This window comes from Populus trichocarpa, chromosome 16, assembly GCF_000002775.5.
Source record: "Populus trichocarpa isolate Nisqually-1 chromosome 16, P.trichocarpa_v4.1, whole genome shotgun sequence".
Lineage (NCBI taxonomy): Eukaryota > Viridiplantae > Streptophyta > Magnoliopsida > Malpighiales > Salicaceae > Populus > Populus trichocarpa.
The window spans coordinates 10,799,924-10,810,482 of NC_037300.2; the positions used below are offsets into that span (position 1 = coordinate 10,799,924).

The 10,559-nt window shown below is 30.7% G+C and overlaps 1 pseudogene; it reads right to left on the bottom strand.

The window, feature by feature from the left end:
* Positions 1-6,741: 6,741 nt before the first annotated feature.
* Positions 6,742-6,852, bottom strand: LOC112324578 (small nucleolar RNA R71; annotated as a pseudogene).
* Between the last annotated feature and the right edge of the window lie 3,707 nt (positions 6,853-10,559).

A 10,559-nucleotide genomic window follows, 5' to 3' on the forward strand; every position in this document is an offset into this window, starting at 1 on the left:
TTTCTTTAGCAAACTCATGAGAAAGTGAATCACAAGTAGCTTCAAACATAATGTCATCAACATAAATCAAAGCAACGAGTAGATGTCTACCAGTTTTTCTTATGAAAAGAGTCTTGGCAGCTTGTGTTATTTTGAAACTGTTATCTAATAGATTTTTGTTAACCATTCATACCATGCTCACGGTGCTTGTTTTAGACCATAAAGGACTTTCTTCAACCTATACACATGATCAGGAAAGAAATGATTAGTGAAACTTTGGGTTGTTTTACTTAGACCTCTTCTTGTATAATTTCATTTAGGAGTGCACCTTTTACATCCATCTAATGCATATTGAAACTCAAGTGACACAAAATTGCAAGTAGCATATGAATAGATTCCAAACAAGTTACTAGTGTAAATCTTTTATCAAAATCAATCCCTACGGCTTAAGTGTATTATTGTGCCACAATCTTGTTTTCTTTTTGATGATTGTTCCATACTTGTCTGATTTTTTCTTGAAGACCCATTTAGTTTTAATTATGTTGCGACTATCAAGATATGTAATCAATTTCCATACATCATTTCTTATGAAATAGTTTAATTCTTCATGCATGGCATTGATCCAGCTTTAATCTAGTAGGCATCTTCAACATTCCTAGGTTCAATCTTTGATAAATAACACACATGCGAGACTTGATTGATAACTCTTTTTCTTAACCTCATACCTTTATTCAATTTTCCAATAATGTTCTTTTTAGGATGGTTGTGTTTTATCTTCGAGGATGGTTCTTTCTCTCATCACTGTTCAGAAACGTGTGAAGAACTCTCCTCTTGGTCTTTCTTATCCTATTTTGATAAGGTTTCTTTAGTTATCCTAATGATGTTATCGATATCTTTCTTGAGATTCTCATTAACAACCACATTGAATGATTTTATGATAGTTTAAGTTTGTAGGTTGCAAATGTTTCTCATCTAGAGCTTTGAGAAAAGCTTTCATTCTTATCTTTCAATAGATATAGTTATCATAATTGAATTATGATGGTGAAGTTAGTGTTGACATGTTCATTAAAAAAAATAGATCTCACTTTAGAATGAGTGAACTTGCTCTGATACCATTTCACAGTCTTGTTTAAATTCCATGTATGCTAAGAAACAATCCGCTAACACTTTGCAAACACTAATCAGTAACTAAATAAATATAAGTGCAGAAAACTTAAATGAAAAGTTATTTGGTTATGAAAGGAAAACCTTTTGAATAACTTTTTAAAAGATAAACCCCCCCTAAAAGCAGCCAAATCCAAGATAAACAATTTTTACTAGTTTAGAAGATTACAAGATGAGTATTTTCAACACAAATCCTTTCTATCTATATTACCTTACTTGTCAAGACAAACACTATGTTTTGTCTTTTACCACGATAGCTTGCCAAAACATATGACGATCTTTAAACTATTGTCATCCTAACTAGAATATGTAATTGCTAACAATTAACACAAGAACTCCCTCATAGGAGTTTGTAGGCTCTCCAACTCTTCAGCAGACAATTCTCATTGAGAATTTTCTTCAAACTTCATTCGTGTGTCAAGAGTATATGCTGCAAAACTCTATGTTACTCTTTAATTGGTTGGTCACTTTTGCTTTGTTGTTAGTGTTGCTCTACCAAATGTTTCTAATTGTCCTATCTTATATACATATCCAATTGATAAGAATAAAAACCTTTGATAATCATTATCTTCAAGCTTCCTAGTCTGTTACGTTCTTAAAAGAATGCTAACGTGTTCCACAAAAACAATCATCTTATAGTTATCTTTGGATAACTTATATTTATCTTCTTTTGATCAAACTTATTTGAACTTCCTATATAATTTATCCAAACAAACTAGATAATTATAGAAATAATCATGCTATATTCTATAAGATAAACTCGAGTAATTATTTATCTAATTTTGGTAAATTAACAATCTAAACAAATTCATCTTATCAATGCAAATAATCATTCATTAATCAAAGTCAATCATTTCAACATTTACAAATACAAATAAAATTATCTAGAAAAAAGTTGTAAAACACCCGAATATACAAGCAAACAACAAATACTACAAATAAATTTTGATAAATTAACTTGAAATATAAATGGGTTACAAAAAAATAGAAGGGTTTACTAAGATGATGGTGTGAAACTTGACAAAAAACAGAACTAAGAGATAGAATTTGATGCTATTGACGAATATGGGTCGACGCTGACGAGTTAAGTGGCTGAAATTGCAAAAGGGTTGTTACAATGTGAAGAGATTTGAAAAGGGGATTATTTTTGTGTTTTTTAGAAAATGAAGAAGAAGAAGTGGAGGAGAGAAAACTATCGGGTTTTAATTCATTTAAAATTATCGATGAAAATTTTGTCGGCAATTCTATTAACATTACCGACGTGTCAAATTCTTAATAGAATTTTAATTGATTTTTTTTATTTTATCAATATTTGTTTTAGAAATTATCAGCATAATATTTTTTTCAGCATTTTCATTGCTAGTTGATAATTTTTTGGTAGTGGAAAATCTAGCAGAGTCATAAAACAATTACTAAAATTCTCATGGTGTTGTTAGACAATGTCTTAATCTACATAAACTCTTTTAATTAATTAATTTAAGCTCTCTCTCTCTCTCTCTCTCTCTCTCTATATATATATATATATATATATATATATATATATATATATATATATATATATATATATATTGGTAAGACAATAACATACACCTCTTTTCCTTAAACCAATTTAAATTATATGAATAATTTTCAATTTTTTTAGTCCTCGTAATTTTTGTAAATACAATTTAGTCTATGAATTATACTTTTTCAATTAAATCTGTACATGTTAGATTGTAAACTTGTTAAATATTAATAATTGGTTTAAAGATAAGATAAGAGTTTTTGGATTTCAATAGATATATTTGTTTAAAAAAATAAAATTTTTATTTCATATAATATTATATTTTTATTTTTGTAATTTTAGTTTTTTCTTGATTTTAACTTAAAAATCAAGATAAAAGTTAAAAAAATAGATATAAAAATACAAAAGAATGAATAAATTCTCGATAATAGATATATGATACCATAGAAAATAAATTAAGAAATTATTAAAAATAATTTATTATGGTTAGGTCATCTATGTATTTTTACTTTGATTTTGATGTTTCTTCTTGTATTATCATAAATATATTATTTTTAAATAAAAAAGATTATTACTATAACTTAAACGGGTTGATGGAGTGGATTTAAATAGATACATCCATTTAAAAAATAAAAGATTTTTTTTATAAAATTATATATTTATAATTGTCACTAAATTGAATTTACTATAATGATAACAATATATTTTTCAAAGAAACATTTTAAGAATTAAAATGTGCATTAGTGAAAATTTTATACTAAAAAACATGACTCATCAAATTTTAATGATTTTAGTAATATTAATATGTGACTGAAGGATGTACCAATAACAAAAATATAATATATTAATTTTAATATAAGATAAAAAAAAAGAAAAAAAAAGCTTAAAAAGTAATAGTATGCACGAAAGCATTAGCTTTAAACAAAATGCCTTGTGAAAGATGGAGAGTATATGCTATGAACAAGGAGAAATCATGATGGAGGAAACTGATTTATGAGCTAGATCAAATAAGAAAGTTAAGACGAATAGAGGAAAATGCCCTATGAAAGAGGAGCTGATGATCAAGGGTTTGGAAGGCAAAATGAACAAGGGATGCTTCAGCTACAAGGACTCATTATTAGTTTCTGCTTTTTTGGAACAACAGTTAATGCAAGATAGCCAACATGAACATTATATGTCCGAGAAAGATGAGGAAGATGAAAGTGGAGAGGAAGACTGCCCAGTAATAAAACTATCAATGGAGGAGAAAAAACATATAAGGGCACCATGACGTCAAACAATCATCGTGAAAGTTATGGGTTGATGAGTAGGCTACACTCATCTCTTACGACGACTACAATCACTATGGAAGATTCACGGGAATTTAGGACTTATGGATTTGGGTAATGACTTTTTTCTGGCAAAATTTTCAAATTCAGATGATAGAGATTTTGCCCTTTTTTAGAGGACCATAGACGATTGCTGATCATTATCTCATGATGAGACCGTGGCATCCAAATTTTGATCTATTTGAAGCCACGATTGATAGAGTAGCGGTTTGGGTGAGATTGCCTGATCTAGCAATGGAATATTATGATAATGGGGTGCTTTGGAAGATCGAAAACCATATCAGGAGAACGTTAAAGATTGACAAAACCACTGCTATTGGCACACAAGGAAACTATGAATGAATATGTGTAGAAGTTGATCTTACGAAGTTGTTGTTATCGAAGTTTAAATTAAGACGACGTATTCAACAGATAACCTATGAAGGGTTGCATCTGATATGCTTCCAGTGTGGTCAATATGGGCATAAAAAAGAGAATTGTCTTTATGGTGAAATGCACAGGGAGACAAGTCATGAAAGCACTGCAATGGATCAAAGTCTGAGGGAAACAGTTACAAACCGTGGTGTGGGCATTGATGTTAAGACACCAGAGATTATACCAGAGATTACACATCAATATGGTCTATGGATGGTGATTACTACTTAAAAATGTATTTTTATCAATGTTTTATATCATCATATGACACTTAAAGTATCATTAAATTCCTTAACTTAAGCATGTTTTATAATAGCAAGTACGATAATATAAGATATCTTTAATTTATGGTAAATGCTCATTTCAAATGCAGGCATATTTTATAATTCAAAGGATTGATTGATTTGTTTGACTATTAAAATTGAGAAGACAAAGAGATGGCTAAGCTTAAAGAAGAGATGATGGTTCAATTCAAACTGGAACATCATTCAGTTATTGGATCATAACTGGAGCTGTAGAACTTGGATGTAGGTCTGGTTTATATGGATGGAAAGCTAAGACATAGGCCTAAAACTTTCATGAAGAGTCCAAGATTCAAAACGGTCTTTTTCAAGCTCAAATTTTAGCAACAAAAAAGAAGTTGGAATCTGTCCTGCAGCCCAGACATTGTTCAGTGTTCAGCCCATTTCTCGAGTTCTAGACGTCCAAATGAGTTCATTCTTATTTTGTTGGAAATATGAGACAAATGCCCAGAACTTTCATGAAAGACTACATGTTCAAATTATGATGTTAGCAATGATGTTTGGTTCAGACAAGAAGATAATGGTTGTTACAAAGTCAAGAGGTGGCCACCCACTCAATAATTAGTCATCAAATCAATAGTTCTAAATTTTAGCCTATAAAAGGAGGCATTTGCCATACATTTATATATCTTGGTGTTCAGATCAAGATCACTCTCTTTCTTTGTATTTTGTAATGTTCAAGTTTTATTTTATGTTATATTAATCTCTTGTTTATGCTTTTCATTTCCTTTACTATACTTAGTTAACTTATATTATGTTTATGTTCTTATATTGTTTATTTATGTTTTTCTTCTTCATAATATTTAGCTAAGTTAATTTTGTTAAGGTGAAAAGGGTACACTGATGGTGTAAGAATAAATATAATATAAACTCAACATGGACTTTAATGTTTGATACTAACATGTTTTGTATTTGTTATCTTACTCACTCTTAATACCTTGCTTGTTAAATGGTTAATCTAGATTTGTGTTGTACAACCCTTGGTACAACAAATACTTGGAACTTTCATAGCCTACTGTATGGTATAACCGACACTTGTGCTATAAAAGGAACTTGATTTGTTGTTAACATAAGTTATCACCATGAATACCTGACCACATTTACAAGTATTGGCATTACTCAAATAAGATAATTAATATAATCATGTTAATAATGTATAATCCGATTGGAATCTCCTTTGTGTGTGGTTTCCAGTTGAGTAATAAAAAGAGTTTATACTATACTTATTTGAAATATCATTAGTGGATCCTCTAACCTTGACAATTGTATTATCCTTGTTTAATCCTTACATCAATATCACATCTCAAAAGTTCTCTTAAACTCCTTTTCATTTGTTTATAATTTTATATAGTTCACCTCTCTATGGTTCGACCCCGGTCTTGCCGGGTTATTTATTACTTCGACACTCCTGCACTTGGGATAAGACATCAATCTTTTAATCGTGTCAAGGTTTTGATGTCGTTGTCGGGGAGGTAAGTTACTGTATAAATTATATATTTTATTTTATTTTTCTTTTCACTTTTATTGTTTTTCTAATTTTTTTTCTTTGTTTCTTCTTTTTCTTTTTCTTTTCTTTTGCACTTGCATGAGAGTTTGGACACGCACATTAAATGGTAGACTTTCTAGGAAATCCTCATCATTTTCAAAAAACATGGCCGAAAAGGATAATCAGTCGCTTCATAATGAGAATAATCGAGTTAGAACACTTAGAAACCACATGAATCCTACAAGAACAAGTGCACCATCATGTATAAGTTTCCCTCCTAATGCATCTCACTTCAATTTTAAGCCATGCATTATTCAACTTTTACCTACTTTTCATGGTTTAGATCTAGAGAATCTATACTTGCATTTGAGAGAATTTGAAGAAGTTTGTAACACTTATAATGACTTAAATTGTAGCATGAACACCATCAGATTAAAGTTTTTTTCCCTTTTCTTTAAAAGATAAAGTTAAAACATTGCTACAAAATCTTAAGTCAGGATCCATTCATGTTTGGGATGAAATGCAACAACAGTTTTTAAAGAAGTTTTTTCCATCTCATAAAACAAACTCTTTCAAAAGACAAATCACCACATTCACTCAAAAGCCAGGAGAAACATTTTACCAATGTTGGGATAGGTATAAAGATTTGTTTAATACATGTCCTCATCATGGTTTTGAAACATGGAGATTTGTTTCATATTCTCATGAAGGATTAACACCTAAAGATAGGCAAATGGTGGAATTGATGTGCAATGGAACTTTTGAAGATAAAGACCTTGATGAAGCAATGGAGTATCTAGACTTGTTAGCTAAAAATGCTCAAAATTAGGACACTACAGGTACTTATGAGGCACTGGGTAAAACTCAACCTCATACATCTAGTGGAGATATGTATAACCTTAGGGAAGATCATGACCTTCATGCCAAATTTGCATATTTAGCTAGAAAAGTCGAGGCACTAGAATTAAAAAAGAACGGTCAATTAAAATCTGTTTAGAAAATTGTGTGTCAAATATGTGAAACTAATAAACACTCAATCAATGATTATCCAACTTTGCCTTCTTTTAAGAAATGTCTCAATGAACAAGCCAATGTTTTAAACAGTTCTCAAATGTCAAATCATAACCCATTCTCGCAAACATACAACCCTAATTAGAAAGACCATCCAAATTTCAGTTGGAAGAGTAGTAACAATAATGTACAAACTTCACAGCCACCATTTCAAGCACACCATAATTTTTAAAATTCTTATGGATATGCACCTCCTTATGTTCCCCCTCCTAGAAGAAATCTTGAGGAAACATTGCATGCATTCATTGTGGACCAGTCAGTGGCGGAGCCAGAAAATTTTAAATAAGGGGGCAAATCAATAACAAATACTTGACATTATATACTATATAAACATGTGTTATATATAGAGAAATTAATTTGAAATACATGTACTAACTCATGTTAATTAAAATTAATTTAAGAATATTTTTAAAATAAAAAATTTACATTATAATTATTCTTTCGAGTTTTTATATTTTAAAATTGTTTCATAATGACTTTATTCTTAATTTTATTAAAGATATTCTTTCTAAATATATACAATTAAACTTTCATTTATCTATTTTTAAATCTTCCAGGGACTAATGAAATTATTGGCAGCAATTCTTTGTTGACTTGTTGTTTTATACAAGTGGGTTAAATATAAATATTAATATATATTTTTAATTTTTTTATTATGTCTCTAATTTTTTGTGTTGTTGAGTACTTCATTTTTAATCACTAGTAAGTTGATCATCATAATTTTTCATGTGAAATTCATAACAAAATACATATTAATTCATCAAAACTCATTTCAAATCATATTCATATGTATATAATATTTATTCATGTACATATTAATTTAATAAATCTATAAATTATCATAAACTCTAACATTTTTAATAACTAATTATTAAAGAATAAAACTAAAATTAAACAATGAAATAAATAAAAAAAATAAAAGAAACTCATCTAAAACATAAAGCATAAAGTATAAAAGATTACTTACCTAACTAATTAACAGTTTAGGATTTGAAGAAAAATTTTATAAAAGGAAGAGAGGGAGGAACAATAATTTAAAAAAGAAAAGAAAAGAAAAGCTTGGATTAATTAATAATTAATCAAAAAAATTAAACTTGTTAAGTTAATATATATATATATATATATATATATATATATATATATATATATATATAAAGATTAAGGGGGCAATTGCCCCTTAATCCCCATTGTGGCTCCGCCACTGGACCAGTGGATACTCGGAGGGTCAGAAAAAATAGGGGGAAGACTAGTGGATATAAGAAGGTGCAACATGTTCAGTAATTGGATACAAAATTATGGATTAATTGACTTCGGTAGTATTGGACCAAAATTTACCTGGCGGGGTCAGGAGATCAGGGGATATGGTAGAGTATTTGAAAGGTTGGATGGGGGTCTTGGAAATCATCTCTTTAAAGTTAAATTCCCTGAATTAATAATAAAGGTGCTTCCTAGAATTAAGTCGGATCATCACCCGATCTTAGTCCAGACTCATAATAGAGGTTTACTTTATAGAGGTACAAAGAAGCCATTTAGATCTGAAGCAGCTTGAATGTCCAATGGTCAATTTGCCGATATCGTCCAGCAGAGTTCGATGAAAGGAGTTGAAGTGGTCAGTTCAAGACAAGAATTGACAAGTAATTTGAAGACTTGGAATAAGGAAGTTTTTGGGAATATCTTTTACAGGACAAAAAGAGTGGTGGCCCGATTACAAGGCATTCAAAAACATCTGAATGGGAACAATTAGCCTTTCCTAAACAGATTGGAAAAGGAATTAAATAGTGAATACAACCAGATTCTCAAGCAAGAAGAGATCTATTGGTATAAAAAATCAAGGTGCCAATGGATCTCTTTTAGTGATAGACACACAGCTTATTTTCATACCAAAGCTATAATCAGAAGATAAAAAGAACATAATTTAATGTTTGAAAGACAATGACCACCAGTGGATATGGGATGATATGAAATTAAAGGTGATGGCTAGTGAGTTTTACAAGAATTTATTTTCCAAATAAGGGGATTTCCACCACAGAGAACACTTCTTTTCAAAATTTCTGACCATTGATGAAGGGATTAAAAACCAATTACTTGGGACTGTGACAAATGAGGAGGTGAAACGAGCTTTGTTTGACATGAAACCTTTCAAGGCACCAACCAGATGGATTTCAGCCTATGGTTTTTCAATCTCTGTGGCAGCTGGTTGCTGATGATGTGTGCAATTTTATCAGAAAGGCTTTTAAGGGTAGACAAAATCTATCAGAAGTCAATTACTCACTGATAGTGCTCATTCCTAAAGTCCCAATGCCGAAGTTTATCCATCAGTTCAGACCTATCAGGTTATGTAATGTAGTTTTCAAGATTCTAACTAAAGTTATAGTTAACAGAATCAAACCATTAATGATTTTTCTGGTTACAAATAATCAATGCAGGTTTGTACCGGGAAGGCATACAGTGGATAAAATCATTGTGGCCCAGGAAGTTATCGACTCGATGCGCAATCTGAAGAGGGGAAGTAAAGGTTTTATGGTAACAAAAGTTGACTTGGAAAAGGCTTGAGATAGATTGAATTGGGACTTTATTAGAGAGACATTGGTGCTAGCAGGAATTCCACGTGATATGGTTGCTCTTATTATGGCATGCATCGAAACAAATTCTCTAAGTGTGTTGTGGAATTGTATTGTTGCTGACAAATTCCTTCCTGCGAGGGGAATTAGACAAGGAGACTCTTTCTCCCCGTATATTTTCATGTTATGTTCTGAAAGGTTATAACATCTTATCCATCAACAGGTTGAGATTGGGGCGTGGAAAGCTTTCAGATTTGGATGAAGGGGACCTTTCATTTCACACCCACTTTTTGCAGATGATATGCTTCTATAGAGGCCAACGAGAATCAGTTATCCAAAGTGCTGGAGTGCTTGAACTTATTCTGTGCGGTGTCGGGTGCGAAAGTTAGTCACAGTAAAACAAAGATGTATTTCTCTGAAAATGTCTCTCATTCTTTAGCTAGGGACTGGGAGGTCCGAATTCAACACGTATTTAGGAAGGCTAACGCAGCAGCAAATTGGTTAGCAAATTATGGTTTTACCATAATCTTATTGGATTCAATATTCCTCGTTAAATATAGTTTTCTCTCTCTCCAGGCTTGAAGCCTCGATTTTCAGCATGCATCTCTCTTTCTTTCAGACTCTTTTTAATCGTGGATCTGTTGCCTTAACTACTGAGAACATTATAGGAAATTTCTTCATTGACTTGGCGTAACCACGTTTGTGACCTCATTAAGAAATTTGAAGTAACTTACAACAATTTTTTCCATG